This window comes from Mus musculus, chromosome 14, assembly GCF_000001635.26.
Source record: "Mus musculus strain C57BL/6J chromosome 14, GRCm38.p6 C57BL/6J".
In the NCBI taxonomy this organism is placed as follows: domain Eukaryota; kingdom Metazoa; phylum Chordata; class Mammalia; order Rodentia; family Muridae; genus Mus; species Mus musculus.
The window spans coordinates 59,080,429-59,094,306 of NC_000080.6; positions in this window are offsets into that span (position 1 = coordinate 59,080,429).

Genomic DNA, 13,878 nt, shown 5'->3' on the forward strand with positions numbered 1-13,878 from the left:
CAGCACAGGTCTCAAAGCGGTTAATACCCAGCAGAGTTTTGCTGGGTACTACTGCTGCTGCTACTACTACTACTACTACTACTACTACTACTACTACTACTACCACTATTACTATTAATTCATTTTTGTTGACACATAATAATTACATAAATTTACAGTTACCATATGAGATTTTAGTGCATTTTTATGATGAGTAAGTATATCACATCAAATACTAATTGTCTGGGTTAGGAACATTCAAAATCTCTTCTCATGATATTTTAGAGTATATGGTAGTTATGGCTCACCATGGCTATCTACTGGCTATGTTCCTATCTAGCTGTGGTTCCGGTGCTGATAACTAACTTCCGTCTCCTTTCGTTCACTCACCCTTCTCAGCCTCTGATAGTTCTATAAAATCAACTTTTTAACCTGCTCCTCATGAGTGAAAATGTGTGGCTTTTGGTTGCTGTACCTGGCTCATTTCATCATAGCCAATGTTTTATGAGACAGGCAAGAAGTGTGGATGACAGGTGGCCCAGGTACTTCTTTCAGAGAACACCACCTCAGGACTCAGGAGAGATATCTGCAGTTCTCTTGACTGCCTCTCTCTCTCAGTTGACAAACTTCCCACAAAGCCTTGGCGCCACAGAGTCATCTTTAATGAACTGTACACAGGAAGCTCCTTTTCAATACTGGCCATAACTAGTCACACCATAACTAGTCACACCATAACTAGTCACACCATAACTAGTCACAGTCAAAGGCTGAAGCCTCAAGCCTGATGGGTACCCATTAATCCCAGAATGATCCCAAGTCTGAATGCATAACACCAAAAATGTTTTGAATTTCAGATTTTTTTGAAGTTCGGAATTTTTGAAAATATGTTATGAGATCTCTTGGGGGTGGGATCCAAGACTAAATATGAAATGTTCTCTCTTTCTCTTCTCCTCCTTCTCCTTTCTCTCTCATTACTTTCATATTGAGGAAGACATTTTCCAGAATTCTCTGAAAATTGGTACTTGGCAAGTAAGCTTTCTAAAAACTCTTGTGACTGAATATGTCTTTGCTCTCCTCTCTTTTGAACTGCCATTGGCTGGGTATAAAATGCTGAATTCCCCAGCTTTAATTTTTCTCCTCAGGTCACTCTGCGTGGTCCCCTGAGGATCTCAGTGTGACTTACTTCTCTCCTCCTTGCAGCGAATCTACTTCTTTTCTGGGTTTTGTTTGTTGTGTAGACTCTTAATTCTGTAACTCATTGCTCATTCCCAAAGCTCCATTCCTACTCACACACAAACTTAAAAAGAAAGAAAAACAAACAAACAAAAACAAAAAACAAAAAACACCTTTTGTCTATTATTTTTAAAATGTATAAAGCAACAGGGCCAAAACCACACAGACATAGTAAGCAGCATTATTGTATGCCAGATGTGATGGCCAGCCATGATGAGGTTGAATGAAAACAACCATTAGCAGGACATGAGACCTTGCTACCAGGGTCTGAGACTGTCTCCTAAGGTGTTAATCTCTACTCTAGTAATAGTCTGCTTGGTTCCTGTTCCTTTGGACCTTTCTCTATTTAGAAATTAGCCACTTGAGAAGGGTCCGTGTTTTCTCCCATCTTGTCTTGTCTTCGTTCTGATTTTATGTTTTGTTTAAGTCTTTTTACCTTGTTCTTATTCCCAGATAGGAACACAATTGTTTCTAGAATTGAGATTCAACACATTTGTTTAGTCTTGACTTACTTTATTGATAATCTTACTTTTCTCATATTGTTTTCTGGTGTTAGATTAGAAAAAAAAATAAAAAATAAAAAAACTAAGCCAGAATCCTAGAATAGAGGTTGGCCAACCTGTTCTGGAAAAATCTAGACAACACACAACCCCAACCCAGGCCTTACAAGCAAGTGTCTGTTGCAAATGCCCAGATCTGCTGTTGTGGTGTGAACACAGCCTTGAAGATGCAATATGGAGGGCTATACTCCAATCAAACTTTTGTCGAAGAAGTAATGGGCCTTATTGTAGCCCTGTTGGCATTTGTTAATCCTTCCAGAGATGTGAGCCTGTCTCTATTTTGCCCTAAACCTATGTCTGTTATCAGAATTACTAGGCTCCATTGGTCCCAGTATCATAAAACTGTTGAAGTGGTAATTTATTTTTTGACTATGGTTTTCTTCCTCTCACCTGCTACCATATGTAGCCAATGAATGATTTTTTTTAGACCCAGCCCAAATGTCCTCCCTTTCATGCAGACTTCTTTCACTTCATTCATGCATCCAAAATACAATTCAAGTACCACGTACAAAACATCTATTCTTATTCAAACTTAGCTAATACTGTTCTATTCCCATATCCCATCAGTAACTAAAATACTTTTAATGCTTAATTATAACTTTATTTTACTATCTCCCTTCAGTGCTTGACTTTGAATTTAGCCCTCAAAGTCTCAGTGTCTGTGGAAGAAACCGATATGTCCTTTACACTCAATAGTTGCAAACATTTGTGTGATAGAATGACCTACATGTCCAGTAAAATGACTTTCAGCTAAAATAAATGGTTGTGTTTCTATCACTGCTCAGGCTTTATCTAAAATCATCTTGTTTGTACCACAAATATTTCTACTGTTATTGGTGGCAGTCACCAATCTTCACCCTACCCCCCACCCCCACCCTAAGGCTTGCTTCGCCTATATACATGTGGTTTCAGGAATAGAAACCAAGTCGAGTTGGAATTCTAAGGATATTATTAACTTATGTAGGATGCAATTTCCTTCTCCATCTGCATAAATGGATTGAGATATATATTACAAGGATCTTCAGACCTAGGTAAGTGTGTGCTTTAGCACAGGACTAAGGCTCACCCTCTGGAAATACTGTGATGTCCCTGCGTGCCACACCTAGAAAGAGCAACTCAGCAAACTTCAGTGCAAGTCCTTTTCTCTTTAGCTTTTCTTTCCTTTCTGATGCCCTTTCTCCTGAATACATGGCATACCTGGAAAATCCATGGAGAGCTAATTCCTTTTGGAGACACATGGTATGTGAAGCTCAATTTCATAGCCTATGGCAAAATGAGTTTATAATTATATGATAAACATTTAGTTGGATCTAACCATAAGTTTTTATCACAGGAAAATATGCCTTAGTTTATATTTATAGTTGTACTAGATAAAAAAAAATTCACCCTGGCCTACTGTCTCTTTAATATATCTAAATATTTTGTATGGCTTTTGACTTATAATAAGTTGGCTTATGAGTTGTTTAAAATTTTATTTTAAATCAGAAAATTTAAGGTAGTTGCTGATCTAATGCCAAGTCTTTCTGTATAATACAAACTTTTGGGAATTCATAGCTCTTCAATTTGCATCTGGAGTAAGATTTTAATAAGTTGTTATAGACTTGTGTCATCTATAAGTATATTGGAGGGTGTACACATGAATTAAATTCATTTTATTAAGATCTCATTTCTCACTGTGTGTGTTCCAGTCCCACCCAGTATGGATATATTTTATTTTCTTATCACATGGTGTAATGTTACATAAGTTATCATTAACAATGTTGATAATCTCCACAAGCCCAGTCCCAAATGGTTCTTGATTCCAAATTAGAAACATGCTGGCTTTAAAGTAATACTTTGTTGACTTTGAGGAAAAGTAAGTGGGTAAAATAAATATGTCTGCATATTCTCAGAGAAGCTGCCATCTAAATATCATCGAGACTGAAAGTGTTTCATGTACAATATCTTTTATTTATTTGTTTTGATACAGGGTCCCACTCTGCTGCTCTAGATGTCCTAGAATTCACTGTGTCATCACAGGCTGGCCTCAAACTCCCACAGATCCATGTGCCTCTGCTTCCTGAGTCCTAGAATTAACAGCATGCACCAGCACAGCATGGATTATGTCTCACTAATGGTGTGCTTTGTTAAAAATAAAAGATACTGCCTAGGCATTAAGGTTGCACTATAGATGCCATGTCCCATAGCTGCCTTTTTGTGAGGTAATTTCTTGGTTGTTACCATCATATGTCTCTGCAACTCTTGAAGAACTAAGTTACTATGATGCAGTGCAAGAATTTTTCAATAGAAATATAAAAGTAAGCAGGAAATTTATCAGACTTAACAAGCTAGTAAGAACTACAAAAGCTGACATTTCACACATAGCAACGATCCAAAAAGCAAAAGCCATGAACCAACCTTTGTCCACCAGCCCCACCGCATGGCGGTGTGAGAATTTACAGCTCATCAGAGGAAACTATTTTTACCAATTATTTAAAATGCTTCACATCAGTCGAATGCTTCGCGGCAAATGTTCTTTTCAAGTGGTAGAAGGACTCAGCATTCCACAAGAAAGAATGTATAGTCTTGACCTTGTTCCAGCCTTAAGAGACTCTAAGAATATCATGCTTTTTCCTGCTTAAAACACATATTGCAGCAGACAAACCTTGAATTTTAAATCTAAATGCTTCCAGAAAACTTTGCAGTATTGTTTTTGCAGCTTACAATACAGAATCAGAAGAGTCTGTGGTTTGCTTTATTTTAGGCAATAACATTTTATTCATTAAAATTTGTCTGGGTATCTTGTTATCTCCAAGCAAATAATTGCATTTCAAAATATGAGGATATATAAAACACTTCAGCACCACATACAACTCTAAGAGACCTTTAGAAGTTAAATCAGTGATTTCCCACTTCTCACTTCTCTCCTCCTGTTCCTTCAGTTTGTTGCTTAAATTGCACTGCACAAATCTTACAGTGATGCTTGCTTTTATGAGAGGGATTTCCCTTTAATCCAATGTACTTCTTTTTAGTAAGCATTATTGCATATACTTAAGGTATACAGCAATGATGTATAACCATCATCATGTGGTGTCACACACATAGTGACCCCCTTGGGGTATTTTTATGATAAGAGTAGCCAAGGTCTCCTCATACATTGTGAGTCCTACTTAAAGAACTTGATTACTATATACAGTCCTTGTACTTCACACACAGTCTCTGGGTTCAATCTGTCACCTTTCCCCATAAATCTAAGATCTTTAGAAAACAAGCAGACAGTGACTTTCTGCCCATTTTTGAGACCAGAGTGCAGCAATATATTTTAAAGAAATAAATACATTCTTAAAAAGAAAATCCTTCAATACAATTTTTTTGTGAGAAGCAAAATCTAGGACTGAATTATTTTAAAGTACAAAAGAGGGGCCTTGAAAGTAACACACAGTGACACACACTCCAGACGCTGATGACAAAATGTGGGGGCACTGGGTGTCTATGAGTGGTTACAGTGTTCCTGGTCTCTCCTTACTCTCCAGTGATGGCGATGGTTAGGCTTGCTGAACTGGAATGCTGTCCTTGAATCCATCCACTACACCTACAGCAGACTCAAAGCTACACGGGCTCAGACACCAGGGAAGCAGTCACTAGGTACACCACACGGTGGCTAGGATTCCTAGATAGTGTGAACCTGGTAATATAGACCATGCACCTAGAAGACGGCCAAGGCAGGACATTGCATCCAGTCCAACTGCATCCAGGATAGTTTCTCAAGCTACCCTCTCATACTCAGTGTTACCAGGTAGTTGAACATTTGTAGCACAATAAATACAATTAGGTCAGAAATTTGATACATGGGGTTTTGAATGATAAGCTGAGCACCGTGGGAGAACTAGAGAGCTCTGAGTGTGCCCACAGTCTTTTTTCCCAGCCCAGAACTTTGTAGCTCACCAGCTGAAACACATCATCCATTCATCACGAGGCACATGGTCACACTGCCACTGTATTAAAGGACATGAAAGCTGAAAGACTTTCCCAGCAGCACTTCATGAAGGGTGGCTCCCTGGAACTGTGATTGATGGATGGTGAAGAAGGGGATGGATCTCCTTGGAAAGTCGTGAGTGTCCAGGATGTCCTGAAGGAGTCCTGGGGATATACGCTATACAAAGGAAAGTAGTCACAGAAGGACAGCTTTGTAGGATGCCACTCACGCAAGCTCTACACAACAGTCTACATCACAGAGACGAGAGGATGGTGGGCTTCGGGAGCCATTGGGAGGGTGATGTAAGCTGCTATTCACTGGGTACAGACTTCTGCTTTCACAGGATGAAAAGAGCTACGGGGGTGGACACTGGTGATGGCTGAGCAAAATCTCCACTGTGCTTCATATCACCCATCCTTGTAGCAAAATATAATTAAGATGTCAAATTTTGTTGTATTTCTAAACAATTTTAAACTGAGAAATATGTCTAAAATATGAAAATATCTTTAAAGTTTACAGGAAGATATACATTGAGCTCTCCTCTAACTTTCAAAACGGATCAGTGTTGGGAAGATACAGTTGCAATGAAACTCATCCTGAGAAGTGCTGTCCAAAGGCCAGCGCTCTAGCTTATTTGGACCTGAGGCAGAGGAGCTTGAGAATTGCAGCCCCAACCTTCTGAGGGCAGGCAGCCCCAGAACTGAAGAAGGCACACACAGAGAAGCTATTTACTCACTGTACAGGGCATCGGCAACCCTCCACAGGGCACCTGTCTTAGTCAGGGTTTCTATTCCTGCACAAACATCATGACCAAGAAGCAAGTGGGGGAGGAAAGGGTTTATTCGGCTTACACTTCCATACTGCTGTTCATCACTGAAGGAAGTCAGGACTGGAACTCAAACAGGTCAGGAAGCAGAAGCTGATGCAGAGGCCATGGAGGGATGTTCTTGACTGGCTTGCTTCCCCTGGCTTGCTCAGCCTGCTCTCTTATAGAACCAAGACTACCAGCCCAGAGATGGCCCCACCCACAAGGGGCCATTCCTCCTTGATCACTAATTGAGAAAATGCCTTACAGTTGGATCTCATGGAGGCATTTCCTCAACTGAAGCTCCTTTCTCTGTGATAACTCCAGCTGTGTCAAGTTGACAAAAAACTAGCCAGTACAGCACCTGTAACTGGCTTTTCCTGCCTTAGCATGTTGTATCTTCTCTACAAAGGTGTAAGGCTGCTCTAACCACATCCTGGTAACAGATGATGAAAGAGACCTCAGATGTGGCAATCCTAAGTCTCTGGTTCCGTGTATTAAAACTTTTACCCACATTATTTTTTCAGTTTTACTTTTGGGTTTGTGTTGTTGTTGTTATTTTGGGTTGGGTTGGGTTGGGGTTTTTTGTTTGTTTGTTTGTTTGTTTGTTTTTTGGTTTTTTTTTGTTTTTTTTTTCACTTCAGAGATTTTGTTTTTCATTACACCCCCTAGAAAATGAATTAATGTTTGTGAGTTTAATCTCTTGTCCCCACATACACTTAGAGTTACCAGTCACTCACTACCCTGTGACAGCAAAATGTGACCTCCTAGAAAAGTCACTGGTCCTAGGGTTTCTAGATGCCATGAACAACTCACCTCACAGTCTTACTGCCAGGATTGCTGCCTTGTCTCTGAAAGTTACATGTGGGTTTGGTTAACAAAATCATTCTTTATTAGACTCTGTTGGTTTTTGCACTGTATTGTATTGTATTTGTATTTGCATGCATGTGCATTGCTAATCATGTATTTACAGATTAAATGCATTAATTCAGCCACTATTTCCCTAAGCTGTGCTTTAAAGAATCTTATCTAAACTGCTGAGCAGCACTCTGTACCCATTTAGAGGATTCTAGAATGCTTCTTTGTGAATATTTTTAGGGTCATCAGGAGAGTATTTTTGAAATGATGTGTCCCCAAAGAGGGATGAAAATTATTGAGAATACAGATCTCTGGAAAGTGTGTGCGCGTGTGCTTCTGTGCAGGGGTTAGAGGGTTGGGATATGGGTATGCATGTGTGTTCACATTGAGGAAAGAGAAACAGGTGAGAATAAAACACATTAGAAACTATAAATGTCAGACTATGATGATAACACTGTAAATAACAAAAAAATGAGGGTTGTGGGAAGTTTTCTTCTCTGTATTTGTAAAGTATTGTTACAATATTAGTTTTAAAATTTGTATCACACTTCAGAAAGCAGATGTTGATGCATGCCATCCTCAACTTGCCACGATAACCCACTTTACGACAGCCAGGCTTACCTCTGTTCAAGCTGGGGCGGGTGAGAAACAATCACATGACTTATTCTTGCGATTTCAGATATGCATGTTTCCTGCATTGAGTTAGGTGTGTCCTGTGGAGGAATCCCCTCCCCCCAGGGATGTGCTCTTTAGGATGACAATAATGAGGCACAACATGACAGTATAAAGTCACTTAAAACATTGCCAGAATTTCTTTAAAAAAAATTTAGACTAGATTGTGCTATTCTTGAGCATGAATTTTATAGATAACAATGTCTGTCATGTCAAAGACTGGACATGCCAGTAAGATGGACCATCTTCCAGGATGCTAAACATCCTGGAAGAGTTAGAGTTAGAGCCCACAATTTCCAGTCAGTACATCATGGACCACAGAGCACCAGAAGAAACTCCCACAGTGCAATGCACTCTATTGCTGAAAGCTTGCTGTTCTATAGGCTTTCTGCATTCAGTGGATTGAGCACAGGCTCCAGTTGTTCAGCCTGTGATATGTTTATCTGAACATAGCCCCATCACGAATCAAGCAGCATTATAACTGTTAAAATCGTTGATCTTTAAAGTTGAATCTGTCATTGTAGAGACACAGAACCTGTTTTTTCAGGCTTTTGGTCTTATTGGTAAAAGAGTTTAAAGACAGGCTCAAAGGGGAATCCAGGTACAATTTATTAGAGGAATGGGAATGTCAGAGCAGGAAAGATGGCAGTCTGGGCAGCGGCTGGGAAGAAACAGGAGTAAAGAGGACAGAAACAGCATCTGGAAAAATGCTCAGAGTGGGAAATAAAGGTGGGCACACCGGAAAAAGAAGAGCCAGGGCCTTTGTATCCTGTAGTTTTCATTGAAGGAACAAAATTTTGTCGTCTTGTCATAGTGATATAAGCCTCGGGTTCGAAAAATACAGCATTTCCTCCTTTTTTGTCAACCAAGGGGTAAATATTTAACCTTCACTTTGTGTAGTAGCGTTGTAGTTAGCTAAGAGTTGTTCTGGGCAGCCTAGAACTTGAGATGTGTCTAAAATAGAAAGGAATATTTTCTATCAGTCCATCACTGTCTGGTTACTTTTCAGTTTTGTTAATATTGAGTCATGGAAGGAATACATGGCAGAGCCCACTTTAATAAGGTTACCTTCTGGGTGGTTACCTTTGGGCCAGTTCAAAGCTCCTGCCACTGGTCCATCCTTAGCCTTGAAAATAGTTACAGCCTACACGGTCTATTGCTCACTGAAAGATTAGCCTCAGTTTATTTTAACCATAGAAAGCCAGTGCCCAGAAATCAAGTAGAATCTTCTTGGAGATTTTCCAGAATATTGTTTGCAATCTGTCTCCTTAAAAAAATATGTTTCAGTTTCCTATATTCCAGGGCAGTGCAGAACACTGACCGTGCCATTCGTCTCAGAAGAGGCTGGCAAGATGACGTGTCCGAGTCTCAAATGATGCTGTTGAGGGGAGGACTTCCCCTCCCTTCTGATGCTGAGCATCCTCAATGCCCTTCTTATGGAAAAATACAATGCTGAAGAGACTTCATCCATGCTGAGTATAGAATCTATACAGTTTTATCTTAATTATCTGTGCGTCACACTGTGAGCCTCTTACACATTACTCCACCCCTGCACTAGTTTGGGACTCATCATGGATGCTGATTTCATATTCTCCCAGAACAAAGGACAGAAACAAATTCAGGTGTTTCCCAAGCACTCCCCCAAGCATACAGTTCAGGGGTGCAGAAGACCAACAATGGATTTACTTTATTATTCTCCTTGTAAAAAGCACAGGCCTCTGCTAGCAGGGAGCATGCTGCCCGCATCTCAGTTTGTCTGAAGTCTTGTGTTTCCTTCCAAAACTTCTTGTCCTCATCAGTCTAATCAAGGACAGGCTGCAATGCCTCACAAAGTGACTGATGTCAGTGCCTCCTTTACCTTTCTTCTCGTGCTGCCCAATTTCCTTATTTCTTTAGCAGACATATTCTGAATACCTCTGAGTACAAATGGCGCTGGGAACACATGGACTCAACAGCATCAGATGACATCACACCATCTATGGCCTGATCATTTGTGAACCTTACAGAATCCATCTCTTCAGATATCCCAACCCCCCACTCATACACTCCAATCTCCCACATTCCCCCACCCCATCCCACACCCACCCACATGCATTATTTCCTTGTTTTCTTGCTTTTTGTTTGTTGTTATTTTTCTTGTTTTGTTTATAGTGAATCCAAATCTCTACTCTGGATAAAGTCTGGTTTTTCTCACTACAAATTTCAAAAAAGAAAAAGAAAAAAACATTAGTTTCTTTACTCCCCCCTGTTTTGGGTTTGAAACAAAATTAAGTCTAATTAAACTAAATTCAACTTAGGAACAAACATAGAGATCATTACAATTTTTGAAGAATTAGAAACAGTCTACAACTATTCAGAAATAAGAGCTATTGCATTTAAGGTGCTAAGAGGTCTCTGTTCACATCATCAGGAGCTTGGAGGTAATTCACAGCCTGCTCTTGATTCTGTGTTTAGAGGTGGGATCCTCCATTGCAGCCTGACCTTCTCTGGGACTCACAGACCTTCTGCTTCAGTGACCTGGGTGTTAGGATTACAGGCATGAGACTCTGTACACAGCTATATATCCAATAAATTAATGGGTTTTACAACTAACGCAATGGCTAGTTATACATGATAAAGAGGACACAAAACTTTATTTGATGTGATTTCTAATATCTTTTCATCTATAAATATATCTCATGTGTATCTGTTATTTATATAAAGACGTGCATTGTAAAATGTACAAGGTTCACATGTGTGTTTTACATATTATATGATGAACAGTCTTGTAATTCATCAGGTGTTTCCTAGCTCCACCTAATGTTTCGATGACGTAAACGTACCACCAGTTATCTGTGCATCCCTCTGAAAACACTTGTATGCCCTGCAACGTACACACTATTGTATCTGCCATTATGTCACCATTCCTATATTTGGATTCTGGGTCAGGTCTTCAACAATGACTCTGATGTAGAAATTGTTTGACTGAAACTGAAAAACATTTTAAAATCTTGAATCATACGACTCATATATTCATAGAACTGTTTCCTCAGAGTATCTCCCTGACCTCAGATTAACTGTACTTCCACCATGCCCTAGGTCATAACCTTTGGATTCTGGCTACCACAACTCATGCACATTATCAGATTTTGATTTGATTTGCCATTAATATGAAATTTATGAGTTGACATTGGGTCATTTGCATTAATGACTTAATTTAGTTTTTTATTTACAACAAACTTTTATATATTATAGTAATTCATAACCAATATACATTTAGATAGCAAATTTTCTTAGCCTTCATAACTTGATCTTTAGATGAAACAAGTTGGAATACACTTATATTCTCCTCTGTGACCTCAGTTCCTTCCAATGTACTGAGCACTGGTGTTTTTCTGGGTGTTCTCATTTTGGCAAATGATGACTGATGAGAACAAAGATGAGCTTCTCTAGAGAGTCCAATTAGTGATTCTCCCAATACTGCCAATCCAAAAAGCTATTCTCCCATTACTTTAATGAGAGATTCATTGCCATTTCTTCTCTCCCTTACTCCATCCTCCTGCCTCTGTTTCTCCCTCTCTCTCTGACAGGGGAAAGGACACATTGCAGTTTGAATTATTCCTTATGTTAAAACTAACAACACTATAATGATTACATTTAAATATCGCTTTATATCTAATATGACTACCCACATTCTCATTCTTTTTTATTTACCTTATTCATGCTGTTGATTTCTAGTGTATGTTATATTTTAACATTTTCAATGTCCTTGCCAAATCTCATGTCTTCATCCCCTGAACAGAAGCCCAGACTCAGTTGGACAGTTCAATGTGTAGACAATGTCTTTCTGGCCTCTATCAAGACCGTAGCATCCCTCAGACTCTTTTAGATGCTCACAGTAGCCTAGGCACAGGCAGAAAGGAGTGGTAAATGGCCAGAGCAGGAACTAGATCTTATAGAAGCACACATCTTTCTCAATCCCTAATAGGCTATTTTTCCAATAGTGAGTTTTTCTGCTCAAAGGCTCAACTACATTCTTTGCACCTCCTTGCTGGGCCCTCCAGCCTCAGAGCAGTTCTAGGCCTCAAAGAGAGTCCTGTATGTAAAGGAAACACACACTTCCGCCGTTAAAGCTTTTTAAAAGGACATTCCTTAAAAATGTCTCCTATCAGTTACAACTCAAGTGTTGATTACAAAGAAGAAACAATCTCCCATTCAAGGCTGCTGAAATCCGGTTTCCTTTAATATATTCATTTAATCTATGTTAATTCTCCCAAGGTCTTCACCGGGTGTGCGGGCATCACCTCTGCTCACCCCCCACCCCAAACTCTGAAAGGAACATAAAGGATACTAGACAATACACAATGGAACAGATAGAGAGACAGAAACAAGCGACTGTTGTAATGGGAAAGTCAAGAGATGCCTGATCGAGATGAAGGGTCAACAACTGATGCTACCAACAGTAATGGCAACAAGAGGGCCTTGTCAATTCAGAAAGCTGTGCTTTGTAAAGGAGGAGAAAGCTTCCAAAGCATTTTAGAAAGTTCTCTAATCTTCCAGAACACAGATGCTGTGAAACCAAGAATAGTGGTGTGCAATGGCAGTTGATTCAGCAAACTGGTCTACATTGTCAAAGTCTCATCATGGCCGCCAGTTAATTAAGTTCAACATACAGTCTTTATCTACAATCTTTATCGTGCTGGCTTTAACTTCCTGATGTTTACATTCACCACACTGATGTGGGAGTTTCTTCTTAGCCGCATGTCTGAATAGTCATATCCTTCCGTTTAGCTGAGAGCCATGGTGAAAGTCAGAGTTTGATGCATGAGCTAACACAGTGAAAGAAAGCATTCAAGCATGGGTAAGACTGTCTTCTCTCCAGGGGTGGGAGCATCCCTCCTAAACAGGAATTTCCAGGGATAGAGAATGGACCCTTCTCTTCCCTGCCTGTATGGATAGAGAAAGAGTAGAGGATTGAATGGAAGTTGAAAGATCACGTGGGAAGAGGACACACTTCCCTGTTATGTCCTTGACCTAGAGAGATTCTTCTGGGGGACTGAATTTCACCTGTAAATTACCTGTTGTCCACAAGTGAGAACCTGTTCTGTTATAAAGCGAGAAATACTTCATGTAAGAACTAAATATAGCTGCCTCTCTGTGGTTGCAGCACTTGGGAGAACAGGCCCTGCACCATGCCTGGGCAGTACAGTAGAGCTGGCCCTGATGGCAGGAGTGTGAGTGAGCAGGCAAGTGTGCTGGCCCCCCAGGTCATGAGAGTAGGAGACTTGGCTCTGCTCTTCACTGGCTGCAGACTCAAGAGAATGGACCCTGAACCTCACTCACCTGGGCAGAATCATAGAGATGGCCTTTTTGGCAAAGGTACAAGTGAACCAGTCCAAAGGGCATGAGATCAAGAGAGCTGACCCTGCCCCTTGATGGCTGCAGCATTGGGTGAAGCAGCCAAAGCAGTGTTGGAAAGCTTGCCCTGGTGGCAAGGGTGCAGGAGAATTGGTGGGGTGACCAACTCAACTACCTCCCAGGCCCAGATCCAGGGATTTGTGTTGACCCATCCCAATATCTACCCCAACTATGATCTACTGGAGCACATGAGAGAGCCAGTCCTGCAGATCCAAAGCTGCAGGATCTCCATGATACAAGGCAACAACAGAATATCCAAGAGAAGTCCCCCTGAGGATCCAGTATAGATAGTGTAACAGAAGCCAGAGGTCTGAAAACAGACCATGACCCATTGCAATGTGTGGACAAAGGGGTATACTGTGTGTCGCACTGTGATAAGAGATCACAGCTTCCATGACAAGATTTTTTTATTCTATCCC